Source organism: Nerophis lumbriciformis, linkage group LG16 (assembly GCF_033978685.3).
Source record: "Nerophis lumbriciformis linkage group LG16, RoL_Nlum_v2.1, whole genome shotgun sequence".
Classification (NCBI taxonomy): Eukaryota; Metazoa; Chordata; class Actinopteri; order Syngnathiformes; family Syngnathidae; genus Nerophis; species Nerophis lumbriciformis.
Window position 1 is genome coordinate 6,902,331 of NC_084563.2, and position 21,810 is coordinate 6,924,140.

General features: G+C 40.4%; 1 long non-coding RNA gene across 2 annotated transcripts in view; it reads right to left on the reverse strand.

Moving 5' to 3' along the window:
- Positions 1–92: 92 nt before the first annotated feature.
- LOC140679465 (uncharacterized) overlaps positions 93–21,810 on the reverse strand; it is a 34,268-nt gene continuing 12,550 nt past the window's right edge. Inside the window, exons 4-5 of one of the 2 annotated variants that reach the window (XR_012050885.1) lie at positions 20,189–20,282; positions 93–185 (exon numbers count right to left, since the gene is read on the reverse strand). This is a non-coding gene — a long non-coding RNA (uncharacterized lncRNA). Of the gene's footprint in view, positions 186–14,721; positions 15,196–20,188; positions 20,283–21,810 lie in introns of those variants that run through there. The other variant, XR_012050884.1, reaches the window with a different exon arrangement.

Below are 21,810 nucleotides of genomic sequence, written 5' to 3' on the forward strand. Positions count from 1 at the left end.
CAGAAGAATCAGCCAAATGGGATTTATTTGTGTTGCCCCCGACGACCAGGACGCCATACTTTCCACGCGGTGGAGACGAGAGGATTACTTTGTTTTTGCTGCTTGGTCCAGGAACGTCTTCAGTCAAAATGTCTTCCGCTTCATCCTTTTGGCCATGAAGACTTCTTCTACCTCCTTCTTCTGTACTAACACCATGACACACCAAGAAAATATTTATTGTAAATAAAATGTCTTATATAGCCTCTGTTAATAAAATGAGGAATATATTTTCAAGTAAACATCTTCTCTTCCTTGGATTATTCTTTACTACTTTTTGTGACAGATACTACTTCTAAAAGAAATGACCATGACTTGGGAGTCTCTGCCCTCAGTCTCCATTTGACTGCCCTCACTCTCCATTTGACTGCCCTCAGTCTCCATTTGACTAACCTCAGTCTCCATTTGACTAACCTCAGTCTCCATTTGACTGCCCTCAGTCTCCATTTGACTGCCCTCAGTCTCCATTTGACTGCCCTCAGTCTCCATTTGACTAACCTCAGTCTCCATTTGACTAACCTCAGTCTCCATTTGACTAACCTCAGTCTCCATTTGACTGCCCTCAGTCTCCATTTGACTGCCCTCAGTCTCCATTTGACTGCCCTCAGTCTCCATTTGACTAACCTCAGTCTCCATTTGACTGCCCTCAGTCTCCATTTGACTAACCTCAGTCTCCATTTGACTGCCCTCAGTCTCCATATGACTGCCCTCAGTCTCCATTTGACTAACCTCAGTCTCCATTTGACTGCCCTCAGTCTCCATTTGGCTGCCCTCAGTCTCCATTTGGCTGCCCTCAGTCTCCATTTGACTAACCTCAGTCTCCATTTGACTGCCCTCAGTCTTCATTTGACTAACCTCAGTCTCCATTTGACTGCCCTCAGTCTCCATTTGACTGCCCTCAGTCTCCATTTGACTGCCCTCAGTCTCCATTTGACTGCCCTCAGTCTCCATTTGACTGCCCTCAGTCTCCATTTGACTAACCTCAGTCTCCATTTGACTAACCTCAGTCTCCATTTGACTAACCTCAGTCTCCATTTGACTGCCCTCAGTCTCCATTTGACTAACCTCAGTCTCCATTTGACTAACCTCAGTCTCCATTTGACTGGCCTCAGTCTCCATTTGACTTCCCTCAGTCTCCATTTGACTGCCCTCAGTCTCCTTTTGACTGCCCTCGGTCTCCATTTGACTGCCCTCGGTCTCCATTTGACTAACTTCAGTCTCCATTTGACTAACTTCAGTCTCCATTTGACTGCCCTCAGTCTCCATTTGACTAACTTCAGTCTCCATTTGACTAACTTCAGTCTCCATTTGACTGCCCTCAGTCTCCATTTGACTGCCCTCAGTCTCCATTTGACTGCCCTCAGTCTCCATTTGACTGCCCTCAGTCTCCATTTAACTGCCCTCAGTCTCCATTTGACTAACCTCAGTCTCCATTTGACTAACCTCAGTCTCCATTTGACTGCCCCCAGTCTCCATTTGACTAACCTCAGTCTCCATTTGACTGCCCTCAGTCTCCATTTGACTAACCTCAGTCTCCATTTGACTGCCCTCAGTCTCCAATTGACTGCCCTCAGTCTCCATTTGACTGCCCTCAGTCTCCATTTGACTGCCCCCAGTCTCCATTTGACTGCCCCCAGTCTCCATTTGACTGCCCCCAGTCTCCATTTGACTGCCCTCAGTCTCCATTTGACTAACCTCAGTCTCCATTTGACTGCCCTCAGTCTCCTTTTGACTGCCCCCAGTCTCCATTTGACTGCCCTCAGTCTCCATTTGACTGCCCTCAGTCTCCATTTGACTGCCCTCAGTCTCCATTTGACTAACCTCAGTCTCCATTTGACTTCCCTCATTCTCCATTTGACTGCCCTCGGTCTCCATTTGACTGCTCAGTCTCCATTTGACTGCCCGCAGTCTCCATTTGACTTCCCTCAGTCTCCATTTGACTGCCCTCAGTCTCCAATTGACTAACCTCTGTCTCCATTTGACTGCCCTCAGTCTCCATTTGACTTCCCTCAGTCTCCTTTTGACTGCCCTCAGTCTCCTTTTGACTGCCCTCAGTCTCCTTTTGACTGCCCTCAGTCTCCTTTTGACTGCCCTCAGTCTCCTTTTGACTGCCCTCAGTCTCCTTTTGACTGCCCTCAGTCTCCTTTTGACTGCCCTCAGTCTCCTTTTGACTGCCCTCAGTCTCCTTTTGACTGCCCTCAGTCTCCTTTTGACTGCCCTCAGTCTCCAATTGATTGCCCCCAGTCTCCATTTGGCTGCCCTCAGTCTCCATTTGACTAACCTCAGTCTCCATTTGGCTGGCCTCAGTCTCCATTTGACTGGTCTCAGTCTCCATTTGACTTCCCTCAGTCTCCATTTGATTGCCCTCAGTCTCCATTCGACTGGCCTCAGTCTTCATTTGACTGCCCTCAGTCTCCATTTGACTGCCCCAGTCTCCATTTGACTGCCCTCAGTCTCCATTTGACTGCCCTCAGTCTCCATTTTACTTTCTTCAGTCTCCATTTGACTGCCCTCAGTCTCTACTTGACTGCTCTCAGTCTCCATTTAACTTCCCTCAGTCGCCATTCATGTAGTAATAGGTGTTAAACAGGTGGTGCATGAATCTTTTAGTAATAGGTGTTAAACAGGTGGTGCATGAATCATGTTGTAATAGGTGTTAAACAGGTGGTGCATGAATCTTTTAGTAATAGGTGTTAAAGAGGTGGTGCATGAATTGTGAGTAGTAGGAGTTAAACAGGTGGTGCATGAATCATGTTGTAAAAGGTGTTAAACAGGTGGTGCGTGAACCATGTTGTAATAGGTGTTAAACAGGTGGTGCATGAATCATGTTGTAATAGGTGTTAAACAGGTGGGGCATGAATCCTTTAGTAATAGGTATTAAACAGGTGGTGCATTAATCATGTAGTAATAGGTGTTATACAGGTGGTGCATGAATCTACTACACCTATTACAACAGGATTCACGCACCACCTGTTTAACACCTTTTACTACATGATTCACGCACCACCTGTACCACACTTATTACTCATGATTCATGCACCACCTGTTTAACACCTATGACTAAAAGATTAATGCAGCACTGCTATCACACCAATTATTACATGGTTCATGCAACACCTGTACCACACCTATTACAAGATTTATGCACCACCAGCACCTTTTACTACATGATTCACGCACCACCTGTACCACACCTATTACTTCATGTTTCATGCACCACCTGTTTAACACTTATTGCAACATGATTCATGCACCAACTGTATCAGACATATTACTACATGATTCATACACCACCTGTATCATACCAATTACTACATGGTTCATGGTTCATGCACCACCTGTTTAGCACTTATTACAACATGATTCATGCATCGGCTGCATCACACCTACTACTACATGATTCAGGCACCACCTGTTTAACACCTATTACTACACGATTCATGCACCACCTGTTTAACACCTATTACTACATGATTCATGCACCACCTGTTTAACACCTATTACTACATGATTCATGCACCGACTGTTTAACACCTATTACTACATGATTCATGCACCACCTGTATCAAACATGTTACTACATGGTTCATGCACCACATGTTTAAGACCTATTACTACAGGATTCACGCACCACCTGTACCAAACCTATTACTCGTGATTCATGCACCACCTGTATCAGACATATTACTACATGGTTCATGCACCACCTGTTTAACACCTAGTACTACTACATGGTTCATGCACCACCTGTTTAATACCTATTACTACATGATTCATGCACCACCAGTTTAACACCTATTACTCATGATGTGTGCACCACCTGTACCACACCTACTACTCATGATTCATGCACCACCTGTATCAGACATATTACTGCATGGTTCATGCACCACCTGTTTAACACCTAGTACTACTACATGGTTCATGCACCACCTGTTTAACACCTATTACTACAAGATTCATGCACCACCTGTTTAATACCTAGTACTACTACATGGTTCGTGCACCACCTGTTTAACACCTATTACTACAAGATTCATGCACCACCTGTTTAACACCTATTACTAGAAGATTCATGCACCACCTGTTTAACACCTAGTACTACTACATGGTTCATGCACCACCTGTATCAAACATGTTACTACATGGTTCATGCACCACCTGTTTAAGACCTATTACTACAGGATTCACGCACCACCTGTACCAAACCTATTACTCATGATTCATGCACCACCTGTATCAGACATATAACTACATGGTTCATGCACCACCTGTTTAACACCTAGTACTACTACATGGTTCATGCACCACCTGTTTAATACCTATTACTACATGATTCATGCACCACCAGCTTAACACCTATTACTCATGATGTGTGCACCACCTGTATCACACCTATTACTCATGATTCATGCACCACCTGTATCAGACATATTACTGCATGGTTCATGCACCACCTGTTTAACACCTAGTACTACTACATGGTTCATGCACAACCTGTTTAACACCTATTACTACAAGATTCATGCACCACCTGTTTAACACCTAGTACTACTACATGGTTCATGCACCACCTGTTTAACACCTATTACTACAAGATTCATGCACCACCTGTTTAACACCTATTACTACAAGATTCATGCACCACCTGTTTAACACCTAGTACTACATGGTTCATGCACCACCTGTTTAACACCTATTACTACATGATTCATGCACCACCTGTTTAACACCTATTACTCATGATGTGTGCACCACCTGTATCACACCTATTATTACATGATTCAAGCACCGCCTGTCTAACACCTATTACTACATGATTAATGCACCACCTGTTTAACACCTATTACTACATGGTTCACGCACCACCTGTATAACACCTATTACTACATGATTCATGCACCACCTGTATAACACCTATTACTACATGATTTATGCACCACCTGTATAACACCTATTACTACATGATTCACGCACAACCTGTATAACACCTATTACTACATGGTTCACGCACAACCTGTATAACACCTATTACTACATGATTGATGCACCACCAGTATCACATTTATTACTACATGATTGATGCACCACCAGTATCACACCTATTACAACATGATTCAAGCACCACCTGTATCACGAGTAGTACTACATGATTCATGCAACACCTGTTTAACACCTATTACTCATGATTCATGCACCACCTGTTTAACACTTATTAATACATGATTCACACACCACCTGTTTAACACCTATTACAACATGATTCATGCACCGCCTATATCACACCTATTCCATGATTCATGCACCACCTGTTTAACACCTAATACTACACGATTAATGCACCGCCTGTTTAACACCCATTACTACTTGATTCATGCACCACCTCTATCACACCTATTACTACATGGTTCATGCACCACCTATTTAACAACTATTACTACATAATTCATGCACCACCTGTTTAACACCTTTTACAACATGATTCACGCACCACTTAGTTAACGCCTATTACCACATGAATCATGCGCCACCTGTATCATACCAATTACTACATGATTCATGCACCACCTGTATCATACCAATTACTACATGGGTCATGCACCACCTGTTTAACACCTTTTACTCATGATTCATGAACCACCTGTTTAACACCTATTACAACATGATTCATGCACTGCCTGCATCACACCTATTACTCATGATTCATACATAACTACAATTTTTATATTTATCAGCAAAGTTCATATTTAAAAACAATTTTCATATTTAACTACAATTTTAATATTTATTAGCAATGTTCATATTCAACAAAACAAATCATATATAACTACAATTTTAATATTTATCAGCGAAGTTCATATTTAACAACAATTTTTACATTTAACAACAATTTTCATATTTAACTACAATTTTCATATTTAACAACGTTCATATTCAACAACAAATTTCATATTTAACATAATTTTCACATTTAACGTTTATATTTAATAATTTTCATATTCAACAATGTTATATTTAACAACAATTTTCATATTTAACAACAATGTTTATATTCAACAATAATTTTCATATTCAACAACAATGTTTATATTTAACAATAATTTTCATATTCAACGTTTATATTTAACAATAATTTTCATATTCAACAAAAATGTTCATTTTTAAACCAATTTTTATTTGTATTTATTTTTTTGTCCTGTCCAGCCACCAATTTTTATATTGAACAAAAATGTTCATGCTTAACAATTTTAATGTTTAACACTTTTCATATTTAACAAGGATGTTCATATTAAACTACAACTTTCATATTTAACTACAACTTTCATATTAATCAATAATGTTCATATTTAACAACAATTTTCATATTGAACAACAATGTTATTAATTAACAATATTTTTCATAGTTAACAATTTTCATATATGACAACAATGTTAATATTTAAAAACAATTTTCATACTGAACAAAAATTTTAATATTTAACAATATTTTTCATATTTAACAACACATTTCATATTTAACAATGTTCATATTTAACAAATGTTTTTCATATTTAACAACAATTTTCATATTCAACAACAATGTTACATTTAACAACAATTTTCATATTTAACAACGTTTATATTTAACAATCATTTTCATATTCAACAACAATGTTCATTTTTAACACCAATTTTTATTTGTATTTATTTTTTTGTCCTGTCCAGCCACCAATTTTTATATTGAACAAAAATGTTCATGCTTAACAATTTTCATGTTTAACACTTTTCATATTTAACAACGATGTTCATATTTAACAAAAACTTTCATATTTAACTACAACATTCATACTTCAATAATGTTCATATTTAATGTCAATTTTCATATTGTTATTAATTAACAATATTTTTCATAGTTAACAATTTTCATATATGACAACAATGTTCATATTTAACAACAATGTTCATATTTTAAAAACAATGTTAATATTTAACAACAATTTTCATATTGAACAAACATTTTAATATTTAACAATATTTTTCATATTTAACAAATTTCTTATTGAACAATAATGTTAATATTTAACAATATTTGTCATATTTAACAACAAATTTCATATTTAACTATGTTCATATTTATCAAATGTTTTTCATATTTAACAACAATTTTCATATTCAAAAACAATGTTTATATCGAACAACAATTTTCATATTTAACAACAATGTTCATATCCAACAACAATTTCCATATTTAACAACAATTTTCATATTTAACAAGGATGTTAATATTTAACAACATTTTTCATATTTAACAAAGATGTTAATATTTAACAATATTTTTCATATTTAAACATTTTCATATTTAACAACAATGTTCATATTTACCAAATGTTTTTCATATTGAACAAAAATGTTCATATTTAACAACAATGTTCATATTAAACAATGTTCATATTTACAACAATTCTTATAATTAACCAGTTTCCATCTTTCCTTTTTGCCTTCCTTCCTACTTTCAGTCCCTCTTTCTTTCCTTCCTTTTTACCTTCTGTCACGACCAGAATTGGACTCTGAACACAGGCGCAGGATTTCAGAAGCAGTTCTGTATTTATGACAAGGGAAGGGATCCACAATGGGAGAAATAAAACAGATCTAATCTGACCACGAAATTTACAAAACTATTAACTAACTCAAAACGCTGCAGCTATTTCCAAGAAATAAAACTACCTAATACAACTAAAAGCACTCCAATGGAGGTGATACTATGACACTAACCTGAAATGAGAGGGAGAGTTAGCTTTTCAAAATAAAACAGGAAGTGACAAGACAACCTGAAACCAGACAAAACTCAGACAAGACTTCACACAGGTGTGACACCTTCTTTCCTTCCTCCTTTCTGCCTTGCTTCCTGGTGTGTAGGAGACCTTCCTTATATGTATATGTATTTATATATATATATATATTTAAAAAAATATATATATATATATATATGTATGTATACATATCTATACGTAGGTATAGGTATAGATGTAGTTCGAATGTACACAACTTTACTGTGGAGAGTTTAGTCCTCTTTACATTTGTACTGCAATTAAACTGAAAGGTTGTTCTTTGTTGAAGACGTTCAGTGTGAAATGTGTAAGGTCAACGAGGACCAAGATAATCATGTGGATGTTTATTTCATGACTCCGCTTTGTAAAAATCAACAATGAGATGTTTTTGATTCACTCAAATTTTGTTGAACAACAAACCAGGATCCAAACACTTGTATTGTATTATTATTACTACTATTGTTAATGATTATTATTGTTATTATGAGTACTATTGTGAATGATTATTATTGTGAGGATGATTTTGACTAGAGTTTAGCGTGGGCTGGAGCAGTGAGCTGACATCACTCATTAACTTTTTCTTTCTCCCATTCTTCGGCCTCCTCATTGTCTTGAGAAATGACATGAGCCTTTGTTGACGCGGACCAGCCAGGACACATCATTAGTGCGTAGCGCTACTTTCTCACAGGCCATGACACAATTGTGCAGCGCGTTCCCACCGAGCACACACTGCAGCATCCTTTTCTGCTTCCTAAGCCAGATTCTGTCAACGACTACTTGATATCATCTACCGACTCCATTAACGTAATACAGTATGATACAATACGTTTTATTATAACACAATATCATATTAAATACAATACATTATATTACAATACAATATAATGTAATTTAAATATTTTATGATATAAAATAACATTATATGATATAATATAATCTACAGTATGTGCTATAAATGTGGCATTATGTATGTATCATAAGTGGTACTATGCAGGGATCATGTTTGTATAATGTATGGGTGTATATTCATATCATGTATGTATATAAGTTATGATGTACATAAAGTTATGATGTAAAGGTATATAAGTTATGATGTACATAAAGTTATGATGTATGTTATGTAAAGGTATATAAATTATGATGTATATGTATATAAGTTATGATGTACATAAAGTTATGATGTATATGAAGATACAATGTATATAAAGTTATGATGTATACAAATTATGATGTGTGTATATAAGTTATGATGTTTGTAAGATATGATGTATATAAGTTTTGATGTATATAAGTAATAATGTATATAAGTTATGATGTATGTAAGTTATGATGTATGTAAGTTATTATGTACATAAAAATATGATGTATATGAAGTTATGATGAACATAGTTATAATACATATAAAGTTATGATACATAGTATGATGTACATGAAGCTACAATGTATATAAAGTTATGATGTATGTTATGATGTACATGAAGTTTTGATGTATACAAGTTATGATGTATATAAGTTATGATTTATTTAAGTTATGATGTACATACAGTTATGATGTATATAAAGTTATGATGAATATGAAGTTATAATGTACATGTAGTTATGATGTACATAAAGTTATAATACATATAAAGTTATGATGTACATGAAGTTACGATGTATATAACGTTATGATGTATGTCAGTTATGATGTATGTCAGTTATGATGTATGCAAGTTATGAAGTATACAAGTTATGATGTGTGTTCGTTTGATGTATATAAGTTGTGATTTATTTAAGTTATGATGTATATAAAGTTATGACGAATATGAAGTTATAATATACATGGTTATGATGTACATTAAGTTATAATACATATAAAGTTATGATGTGTATAAGTTATGTTTATAAAGTTATGATGTATATGAGTTATAATATATATGAAGTTAAGATATATATGAAGTTACGATGTATATAAAGTTATGATGTATGTAAGTTATGATGTTCCCACAAGGTTGGGAGCATTGAATTGTCCAAATATGTTTTGTTATCCTGGAGCATTCAAAGTTCGTTTCACTGGAACTAAGAGGCCAAGCCCAACTCCCGAAAGACAACCGCACACCATAATTCCTCCTCCACCAAATTTCACACTCGGCACAATGCAGTCCGAAATATAGCGTTCTCCTGGCAACCTCCAAACCCAGACTGGTCCATCAGATTGCCAGATGGAAAAGTCCAGAGAAGGCGTCGCCACTGGACTCTAGAGCAGTGCTTTAAACCACTGCATCCCACGCTTTGCATTGGACTTGGTGATGTATGGCTTAGATGCAGCTGCTCGGCCATGGAAACCCATTCCATGAAGCTCTCTGCATGCTGTACGTGGGCTAATTGGGAGGTCACATGAAGTTTGGAGCTCTGTAGCAACTGACTGTGCAGAATGTCTTTGCACTATGCGCTTCACCCCTCTCTGTCAGTTTACGTGGCCTACCACTTGTTGGCTGAGTTGCTGTTGTTCCCAAACTCTACACTTTTCTTATAATAAAGCCGACAGTTGACTTTGGAATATTCACGACTGGATTTGTTGCACAGGTGGCATCCTATGACAGTTCCACGCTGGAAATCACTGAGAGCGGCCCATTCTTTCAAAAATGTTTGTAGAAACAGTCTCCATGCTTAAGTGCTGGATTTTATACACCTGTGGCCGGGCCAAGTGATTAGTGATTCTCATCATTTGGATGGGTGGCCAAATACTTTTGGCAATAGAGTGTAAGTCATGATGAATATGTATTTATGATTATGATGTGATGTGTGAGAATGCCGAGTGTGCAAAGCGCTGTTGAGTATTGGAGGTGAGAGGCGGGACAATGTGGACATTCAGCTACTTAGCTTCCCTTGCAGCTTTGTGAGCAAAAGTGTTTGGCCAACACCAATTAGGAGGTTTGTGTGTTTGACGTCCAACGAGGTGACGTGTCCCTGAGCACGAACAAGCTGGCCTGTGTCCTCCCTCAATAATTACTTCCCAGGACTGTCCTTTGTGTGCCTGGCAGTCCTAAATGAGGGACATCAAGCCCTGCTCCTTTTAAACAAACACTGCAGACCTCCTGATGCCAGCTAGCATGCTAACTCAGCAGCTGGGACAACCGGGATACACTTGCCTCCAAGGACAGCAGTCTTCTAAGGACATCGGTCACGTCCATGATGTCTTCTAAGGACATCGGTCACGTCCATGATGTCTTCTAAGGACAAGCAGTCACGTCCATGATATCTTCTAAGGACATCAGTCACATCCATGATGTCTTCTAAGGACATCAGTCGCGTCCATGATGTCTTCTAAGGACATCAGTGACGTCCATGATATCTTCTTAGGACATCAGTCACGTCCATGATGTCTTCTAAGGACATCAGTCACGTCCATGATGTCTTCTAAGGACATCGGTCACGTCCATGATGTCTTCTAAGAACATCAGTCACGTCCATGATGTCTTCTAAGGACATCAGTCACGTCCATGATGTCTTCTAAGGACATCAGTCACGTCCATGATGTCTTCTAAGGACATCAGTCACGTCCATGATGTCTTCTAAGGACATCAGTCACGTCCATGATGTCTTGTAAGGACATCAGTCACGTGCATGATGTCTTCTAAGGACATCAGTCACGTCCATGATGTCTTCTAAGGACATCAGTCACGTCCATGATGTCTTGTAAGGACATCAGTCACGTGCATGATGTCTTCTAAGGACATCAGTCACGTCCATGATGTCTTCTAAGGACATCAGTCACGTCCATGATGTCTTCTAAGGACATCGGTCACGTCCATGATGTCTTCCAAGGACATCAGTCACGTCCATGATGTCTTCCAAGGACATCGGTCACGTCCATGATGTCTTCTAAGGACATCAGTCACGTCCATGATGTCTTCTAAGGACATCAGTCACGTCCATGATGTCTTCTAAGGACATCAGTCACGTCCATGATGTCTTCTAAGGACATCAGTCACATCCATGATGTCTTGTAAGGACATCAGTCACGTCCATGATGTCTTTTAAGGACATCAGTCACGTCCATGATGTCTTCTAAGGACATCAGTCACGTCCATGATGTCTTGTAAGGACATCAGTCACGTCCATGATGTCTTCTAAGGACATCAGTCACGTCCATAATGTCTTCTAAGGACATCAGTCATGTCCATGATGTCTTCTAAGGACATCAGTCACGTCCATGTTGTCTTCAAAGGACATCAGTCACATCCATAATGTCTTCTAAGGACATCAGTCACGTCCATGATGTCTTCTAAGGACATCGGTCACGTCCATGATGTCTTCTAAGGACATCGGTCACGTCCATGATGTCTTCTAAGGACATCGGTCACGTCCATGATGTCTTCTAAGGACATCGGTCACGTCCATGAAGTCTTCTAAGGACATCAGTCACGTCCATGATGTCTTCTAAGGACATCGGTCACATCCATGAAGTCTTCCAAGGACATCAGTCACGTCCATGATGTCTTCCAAGGACATCAGTCACGTCCATGATGTCTTCCAAGGACATCAGTCATGTCCATTAAGTCTTCTAAGGACATCAGTCACGTCCATGAAGTCTTCTAAGGACGTCAGTCATGTCCATGATGTCTTCTAAGGACATCAGTCACGTCCATGATGTCTTATAAGGACATCAGTCACGTCCATGATGTCTTCAAAGGACATCGGTCACGTCCATGATGTCTTCTAAGGACATCGGTCACGTCCATGAAATCTTCCAAGGACATCGGTCACGTCCATGAAGTCTTCCAAGGACATCGGTCACGTCCATGATGTCTTCTAAGGACATCAGTCACGTCCATGATGTCTTCTAAGGACATCAGTCATGTCCATGATGTCTTCTAAGGACATCAGTCATGTCCATGATGTCTTCTAAGGACATCAGTCACGTCCATGATGTCTTCTAAGGACATCGGTCACGTCCATGAAGTCTTCCAAGGACATCGGTCACCTCCATGTTTTCTGAGGACATCGGTAACGTCCATGATGTCTTCTAAGGACATCAGTCATGTCCATGATGTCTTCTAAGGACATCAGTCACGTCCATGATGTCTTGTAAGGACATCAGTCACGTCCATGATGTCTTCAAAGGACATCGGTCACGTCCATGATGTCTTCTAAGGACATCGGTCACGTCCATGAAATCTTCCAAGGACATCGGTCACGTCCATGAAGTCTTCCAAGGACATCGGTCACGTCCATGATGTCTTCTAAGGACATCAGTCACGTCCATGATGTCTTCTAAGGACATCTGTCATGTCCATGATGTCTTCTAAGGACATTAGTCACATCCATGATGTCTTCTAAGGACATCGGTCACGTCCATGAAGTCTTCCAAGGACATCGGTCACCTCCATGTTTTCTGAGGACATCGGTAACGTCCATGATGTCTTCTAAGGACATCAGTCATGTCCATGATGTCTCTCAGGACATCGGTCAAATCCATGATGTTTTCTGAGGACATCGATAACGTCCATGATGTCTTCTAAGGACATCAGTCACGTCCATGAAGTCTTCTAAGGATGTCAGTCATGTCCATTGTGTCTTCTAAGGATATCAGTCACGTCCATGATGTCTTGTAAGGACATCAGTCACGTCCATGTTGTCTTCCAAGGACATCAGTCTATCCATGATGTCTTCTAAGGACATCAGTCACGTCCATGATGTCTTCTAAGGATATCAGTCACGTCCATGATGTCTTCTAAGGATATTAGTCACGTCCATGATGTCTTCTAAGGACATCAGTCACGTCCATGTTGTCTTCCAAGGATATCAGTCACGTCCATGATGTCTTCTAAGGATATCAGTTACGTCCATGATGTCTTCTAAGGATATCAGTCACGTCCATGATGTCTTCTAAGGACATCAGTCACGTCCATGTTGTCTTCCAAGGACATCAGTCACGTCCATGATGTCTTCTAAGGACAGCAACAATGTTGAGGATCATCTTGGCTGTCCTGATTGTGAAAATGTGTAAAATTCCTCACATTTGTTCACCATTGGAATGAAATAGAAATAATCTGTTACAGGGTCAAACTGTTGCCATCAAATTAAGATTATAACATTGTTTAAAGTGTGAAAATACAAACAATAAAAGAGGACAGACACGAGAAAATGATGAGTTCTTGTGAAGGAGACACCTTTTGACCTCAGCAAATGGTTGAAAAGTATTCTGTAGTCATAAATGTCATCATAAAGCCATTAAACACTGCACTGTTTACACTAGTCAAAGATCATCTACAGTGCAGAAGACCTACTGTAAAAACACTCATGAAAGACGATTGTACAACGTCAAAGATCATCAGTATGATATCAAAGATCATCTATACGACTTAAAAAGATCATCAGTATGATATCAAATATAGTCTCTATGACATCAAAGATCATCAGTATATCAAATATCATATATATATAACGACAAAGATTTTCAATATGACATCAAAGATCATCAGTATGATATCAAAGATTGTCTATGACGTCAAAGATCATCAGTATGATATCAAAAATCATCAGTATGATATCAAAGATTGTCTAAAATGATATCAAAGATCGTCTATATGACATCAATAATCATCAGTATGCTATCAAAGATCATCTTTTTAAATGACATCAAAAATCATCAGTACGATATCAAAGATCGTCTATATGAAAGTTTGTGTCCTATTGCTAATATTGATGTTCACGTTGATTTTAATATTGTTAATGTTTACATGTTGACGTTGTTATTATTGTTGATATTAATGTTGACATGTTGTTTGTGTTGTGTGGAACGAGTTAGAAAATTTGGGACGTTTCAAGCTTTCAAGTGTAAAAAAATAACCGCTCTGACCCCAGTGATTAGAATGAATAGTGAGTCACTAATCAAGCGAAGGAGGCTGGGTGGGAGATGAAGAAGAAGTTGAGATCCTCCTTCAATCAAACATCTTGTCCTACTAAAACTAAGTCCTCTTTGTCTCCCTCCGCCATCTGCTAATGAGGCAGCATGATGCAACATCATTGGAGCAGGAAGCCACCATGATGACATCATCTCTCTGCTGCGGTGGGCAGAGGGAGGAAGGGGGGGTGCTTCTGATTTGTCTGCACGGGTCAGCGGCATTGTGTGTGTGTGTGTGCGGAGATGATGAGTGATTGGCCCTAAAGATGGTTGACTTCCAGACAAGGAGATTTAGAGTTAGTGTCATGAAAGCTGTGTCAGCAGGATGTGGATTAAAGATGCTGATTCAAGAGGAATGTTCAATTAAGAGGAATGTCCAATTAAAGGGGAGATGTTTTACTCCAACACCATCATGTTGGGGCCCCTCCATGGTGCTCCTTGGTCACACTGAGCAAACACCTCCTGCCAGAACCAAACAAAGAAGATGACTCGTCTCAACTCAAGCACTTGGAGCAAAGTCAACAAAGTGCCAGCAGCTACTTTTGAACCGTAAACATTCGACATCATCAAAGAAGAAAGTATCGTCTCCATCTTGCACCACTTAGTGTTGGATTACCCACTATCTCTCCCTATCATTACCTGCGTGCACACCTTGATGGACTTTACCTTTGCTGGAATGAAGGGAGCACAACACCATTTGTAACATCTCCACCATTAGTACATACATATATATATATATATATATATATATATATATATATATATATATATATATATATATATATATATATATGTATATATATATATATATATATATGTATTAGAGATGCGCGGATAGGCAATTATTTCATCCGCAACCGCATCAGAAAGTCGTCAACCATCCGCAATCCACCCGATCTAACATTTGATCAGAACCGCATCCGCCCGCACCCGCCCGTTGTTATATATCTAATATAGACGATGCAAGGCATTAGTGAGGTTATAAAGCTTTTGCCTGTTAAAGAAAGGAGACTGATCCAATGCAGCACAGACATTCGCGTGCCACGCTGTCACGACCCAGACGCACACCAGTGCGCAATCATATGGGAGCCGCGCTGAGCGCACCTCGCAGCGCGTCTCGCTGCAGGCGACGGCCGGGTATATGGGCCCGACGCTCCAGCGCCATCCATTTTCAGGGCTAGTTGATTCGGCAGGTGGGTTGTTACACACTCCTTAGCGGGTTCCAACTTCCATGGCCACCGTCCTAGCTGCTGTCTATATCAACCAGGGTGAGCCCCACCCCTTTCGTGAGCGCACTGCGCGCGGAGTGACCCCTGTTACGCGCCCCCGGCAACAGGGGTGGCGGGCAGGTAAGCTGCGCGGGCGGAGCGCGCGGAGTGACCCCTGTTACGAGCCCCCGGCCACGGGGGTGGCGGGCAGGTAAGCTGCTTACCTGCTGCGCGTGACGCCGGCCGCGGCGAAGGCGGACGAGGCGGGGTGTCGGTGCGGTGGGGACCCTGGACGTGCGTCGGGCCCTTCTCGCGGATCGCCTCAGCTACGGCTCCCGGTGGGGCCCTCTCTGGGGAAGGGGCCTCAGTCCCGGACCCCGGCGAGGCGTCCCTTCTCCGCTCCGTAAAAGTGTCCATCTCTTTTTTTTTCTTCTTCTGTTGTGGCATATGCTGCAGGTGCCTGCTTGTTTTTCGTATGTGGGTAACAACATTTAACTATGTATATATATTTCCGAATTGGTTTAACTGCCACCCGCCTGAATCTATTTAAAATCTAATTTTTTTTTAACCACCCGACCCGACCCGACCCGCGGATAAAATCTAATTTTTTAAAATTTCATCCGCCCGATCCGCGGATAATCCGCAGACTCCGCGGTTGTGCCCGCAAACCGCGCATCTCTAATATATATATATATATATATAATTTTTTTTTAAATTTTTTTTTTAATTTTTGTTAGTTTTTTTTGTTTCATCTGACATCACATGGACAAAGATAAGACCTTCTGGAGGAAAGTTCTGTGGTCAGATGAAACAAAAACGGAGCTGTTTGGCCACAATGCCGTATTTTTTGGACTATAAGTCGCTCCGGCCGAAAATGCATAATAAAGAAGGAAAAAAACAATATATAAGTCGCACTGGAGTATAAGTTACATTTTTGGGGAAATGTATTTGATATAACCCAACACCGTCACCGATTCTGTTCATAACTTTTATGGACAGAATTTCTAGGCGCAGTCAAGGCGTTGAGGGGATCCGGTTTGGTGGCTGCAGGATTAGGTCTCTGCTTTTTGCATATGATGTGGTCCTGATGGCTTCATCTGGCCAGGATCTTCAGCTCTCACTGGATCGGTTCGCAGCCGAGTGTGAAGCGACTGGAATGAGAATCAGCACCTCCAAGTCCGAGTCCATGGTTCTCGCCCGGGAAAGGGTGGGGTGCTATCTCCGGGTTGGGGAGGAGATCTTGTCCCAAGTGGAGGAGTTCAAGTACCTCAGAGTCTTGTACACGAGTGAGGGAAGAGTGGATCGTGAGATCGACAGGCGGATCGGTGCGGCGTCTTCAGTAATGCGGACGCTGTATCGATCCGTTGTGGTGAAGAAGGAGCTGAGCCGGAAGTCAAAGCTCTCAATTTACCGGTGGATCTACGTTCCCATTCTCACCTATGGTCATGAGCTTTGGGTTGTGACCGAAAGGACAAGATCACGGGTACAAGCGGCCGAAATGAGTTTCCACCGCCGGGTGGCGGGTCTCTCCCTTAGAGATAGGGTGAGAAGCTCTGTCATCCGGGGGGAGCTCAAAATAAAGCCGCTGCTCCTCCACATGGAGAGGAACCAGATGAGGTGGTTCGGGCATCTGCTCAGGATGCCACCCGAACGCCTCCCTAGGGAGGTGTTTCGGGCACGTCCGACCGGTAGGAGGCCACGGGGAAGACCCAGGACACGTTGGGAAAACTATCTCTCTCGGCTGTCCTGGGAACGCTTCGGGATCCCTTGGGAGGAGCTGGACGAAGTGGCTGGGGAGAGGGAAGTCTGGGCTTCTCTGCTTAGGCTGCTGCCCCCGCGACCCGACCTCGGATAAGCGGAACAAGATGGATGGATGGATGGATAACCCAACACCAAGAATAGACATTTGAAGGGCAATTTAAAATAAATAAAGAATAGTGAACAACAGAGTCGGAGACAGAGGGACGCTTCAAGCTGAACACTCAAAAAGAAAAAAACATACTTAAAAATGTCAGAGGAATTCTCTCCCAAATATTTGGTTTTTCCTTTAGTGATGAAGATGACGTGCAGGAAACCCACAATATTGCGTGTCCTTTGCCATATTTAGACAAATGTATGCGTTTGGAGAAAACAAAACCTTAGTTTTTAGTTGTTTACTCTGTAAACCAAAATCATAACTGCTCTCTTCATCTAAGATGTGCAACACAAATGTAGGAACACACATTAAAGTGTGACTTCGTGAAACGTCTTACTTCACATAACCATTAAAAACTGCCACGAAGATGACTGGCTGCTCTCTCTCCTCCCTATATTAACTGTACAGTGCCAGGTGCCTCGAAAAGGCCCAAAACATCATAAGAGACCCATCTCACCCTGGACAAAAACTTTTTAAACTGCTTCCCTCGGGCAGGAGCTACAGGACAATAAAATGCCGGACAAAACAGATTTAAGGTAACTTTTTACCCGAGAGCAATAGTGTATAATTCATGAGTATCGCGGTACTATACGAATACCGGTATACCGTACAACACTAGAACCTAATATAGTGTCCACTCTGGTAGACATTCACATATACCTAATATCGTGTCCACTGCAGTAGACGTTCATGTACCTAATATAGTGTCCTCTGCAGTAGACGTTAATGTACCTAATATAGTGTCCTCTGCAGTGGACGTTCATGTACCTAATATAGTGCCCACTGTAGTAGACGTTCACGTGTACCTATAATAGTGTCCATTGGAGTAGACATTCACGTGTACCTAATATAGTGTCCTCTGCAGTAGACGTTCATGTACCTAATAGTGTCCTCTGTAGTAGACATTCATGTACCTAATATAGTGCCCACTGTAGTAGACGTTCACGTGTACCTAATATAGTGTCATCTGCAGAAGACGTTCATGTACCTAATATAGTGCCCACTGTAGTAGACGTTCACGTGTATCTAATATAGTGTCCACTGCAGTAGACGTTCACATGTACCTAATGAAATGTCCACTGTAGTAGACGTTCACATGTACCTAATGAAATGTCCACTGTAGTAGACGTTCACATGTACCTAATGAAATGTCCACTGTAGTAGACGTTCACATGTACCTAATGAAATGTCCACTGTAGTAGACGTTCACATGTACCTAACGAAATGTCCACATTTCGTCGAAGTTCATGTACCTAATATAGTGTCCACTGTAGTAGACGTTAGACTTAAACTAACTTTATTGATCCACAAGGGTAATTGTTCATGCACCTAATGTAGTGTCCACTGTAGTAGACGTTCAAAGTGTATCTAATAAAGTGTCCACTCTAGTATCAATCAATCAATTAATGTTTATTTATATAGCCCTAAATCACTAGTGTCTCAAAGGGCTGCACAAGCCACAACGACATCCTTGGTACAGAGCCCACATAAGGGCAAGGAAAAACTCACCCCAGTGGGACGTCGATGTGAATGACTATGAGAAACCTTGGAGAGGACCGCATATGTGGGTGACCCCCCCCAGGGGAGACCGAAAGCAATGGATGTCGAGTAATATTGTGAAAGTCCAGTCCATAGTGGATCTAACATAATAGTGAGAATCCAGTCCATAGTGGGGCCAGCAGGAGACCATCCCGAGCGGAGACGGGTCAGCAGCGCAAAGATGTCCCCAACCCATGCAGAGGCGAGCGGTCCACCTCGGGTCCCGACTCTGGACAGCCATGTAACTCCCCCTCCACAAGGGAGAGGGGTCAGAGGAGAAAAGAAAAGAAACGGCAGATCAACTGGTCTAAAAAAGGGAGTCTATTTAAAAGCTAGAGTATACAAATGAGTTTTAAGATGGGACTTAAATGCTTCTACTGAGGTAGCATCTCTAACTGTTACTGCTAGAACATTCCATAGTACTGGAGCCCCAATAGAAAACGCTCTATAGCCCGCAGACTTTTTTTGAGCTCTAGGAATCACTAATAAGCCGGAGTTCTTTGAACGCAGATTTCTTGCCGGGACATATGGTACAATGCAATCAGCAAGATAGGATGGAGCTAGACCGTGTAGTATTTTATACGTAAGTAGTAAAACCTTAAAGTCACATCTTAAGTGCACAGGAAGCCAGTGCAGGTGAGCCAGTATAGGCGTAATATGATCAAACTTTCTTGTTCATGTACCTGATATAGTGTCAACTGTAGTAGACATCCATGTACCTAATGTACTGTCCACTGTAGTAGACGTTCACGTGTACCTAATAAAGTGTCAACTGTAGTAGACATCCATGTACCTAATGTAGTGTCCACTGTAGTAGACGTTCAAGGCCCATTAGAAGCTGGCTAGGAGGATGTCATGTGCGGGTCGTCCATGGCAGATGTTGCATGCTAGTGAGAGAGATAGCAGCAGATGATAGAAAGATGGATGAAAGAGTACCTGCATGGAAGAAGAGGAGATGGAGGAAGTCTCCAAAACAATCAGACGGTGCAGCCATGAGGGTCCACTCTTCTAAGTTCTTCTTAGAAGGACACTCAGGAAATAATGTAACACGCTGATTGAAGCTCATCACTGTGTGTATCACACACACACACACACACACACACACAAAAGTTGTTGGTCTTGTTTTGTCAACATCTTGTTATCATACTGTCTTTGTTTACATTCAACTGGCATGGAAATATTATTGGAGCAAAATAATTTGTAAATGTGTATCCCAATCTGTGTGTGTAATCCAATTCACATGTGTTTACTGTGTGTGTCTGTATATCAATGTGTGTGTAATCCAATTCACATGTGTTTACTGTGTGTGTCTGTATATCAATATGTGTGTGTAACCCAATTCACGTGTGTGCTAATGTGTCGGCATATCAATCTGTGTGTGTGTAATCCAATTCACGTGTGTGTACTAATGTGTGTGTTTGTATATCAATTTACGTGTAATCCAATTTACGTGTGTGTACTAATGTGTGCATTTGTAAATCAATGTGTGTAATCCAATTCACCTGTGTGCGTGTACTTATGTGTGTGTCTGTATATCAATATGTGTGTAATCCAATTCACCTGTGTGTACTGTGTAACTGTATATCAAAAAATTTAATCCAATTCACGTGTGTGTGTACCAATGTGTGTCTGTATATCAATCTGTGTGTAATATAATTAGCATCCATCCATCCATTTTCTACCGCTTATCCCTTGTGTTTACTAATGTGTGTCTGTATATCAATGTGTGCGTGTGTAATCCAATTCACGTGTGTGTGTGTGTGTGTACTAATGTGTGTGTCTGTATATCAATCTGTGTGTGTAATCCAATTTGCGCGTGTGTGTTTACTAATGTGTGTGTCTGTATATCAATATGTGTGTAATCCAATTCACCTGTGTAAAGTGTAACTGTATATCAAAAAATGTAATCCAATTCACGTGTCTGTGTATCAATGTGTGTGTCTGTATATCAATCTGTGTGTAATATAATTAGCATCCATCCATCCATTTTCTACCGCTTATCCCTTGTGTTTACTAATGTGTGTGTCTGTATATCAATGTGTGCGTGTGTAATCCAATTCACGTGTGTGTACTAATGTGTGTGTCTGTATATCAATCTGTGTGTGTAATCCAATTTGCGCGTGTGTGTTTACTAATGTGTGTGTCTGTATATCAATATGTGTGTGTAAACCAATTCACATGTGTGTGTGTACTAATGTGTGTCGGTATATCAATCTGTGTGTGAGTGTAATTCAATTCACGTGTGTGTACTAATGTGTTTGTATATCAATTTGCGTGTTTAATCCAATTCTCATGTGTGTATTAATGTGTATGTCTGTATATCAACATGTGTGTGTAATCCAATTCACCTGTGTGCGTGTACTGTGTGTCTGTATACCAAAAAATGTAATCCAATTCATGTGTGTGTGTGTACTA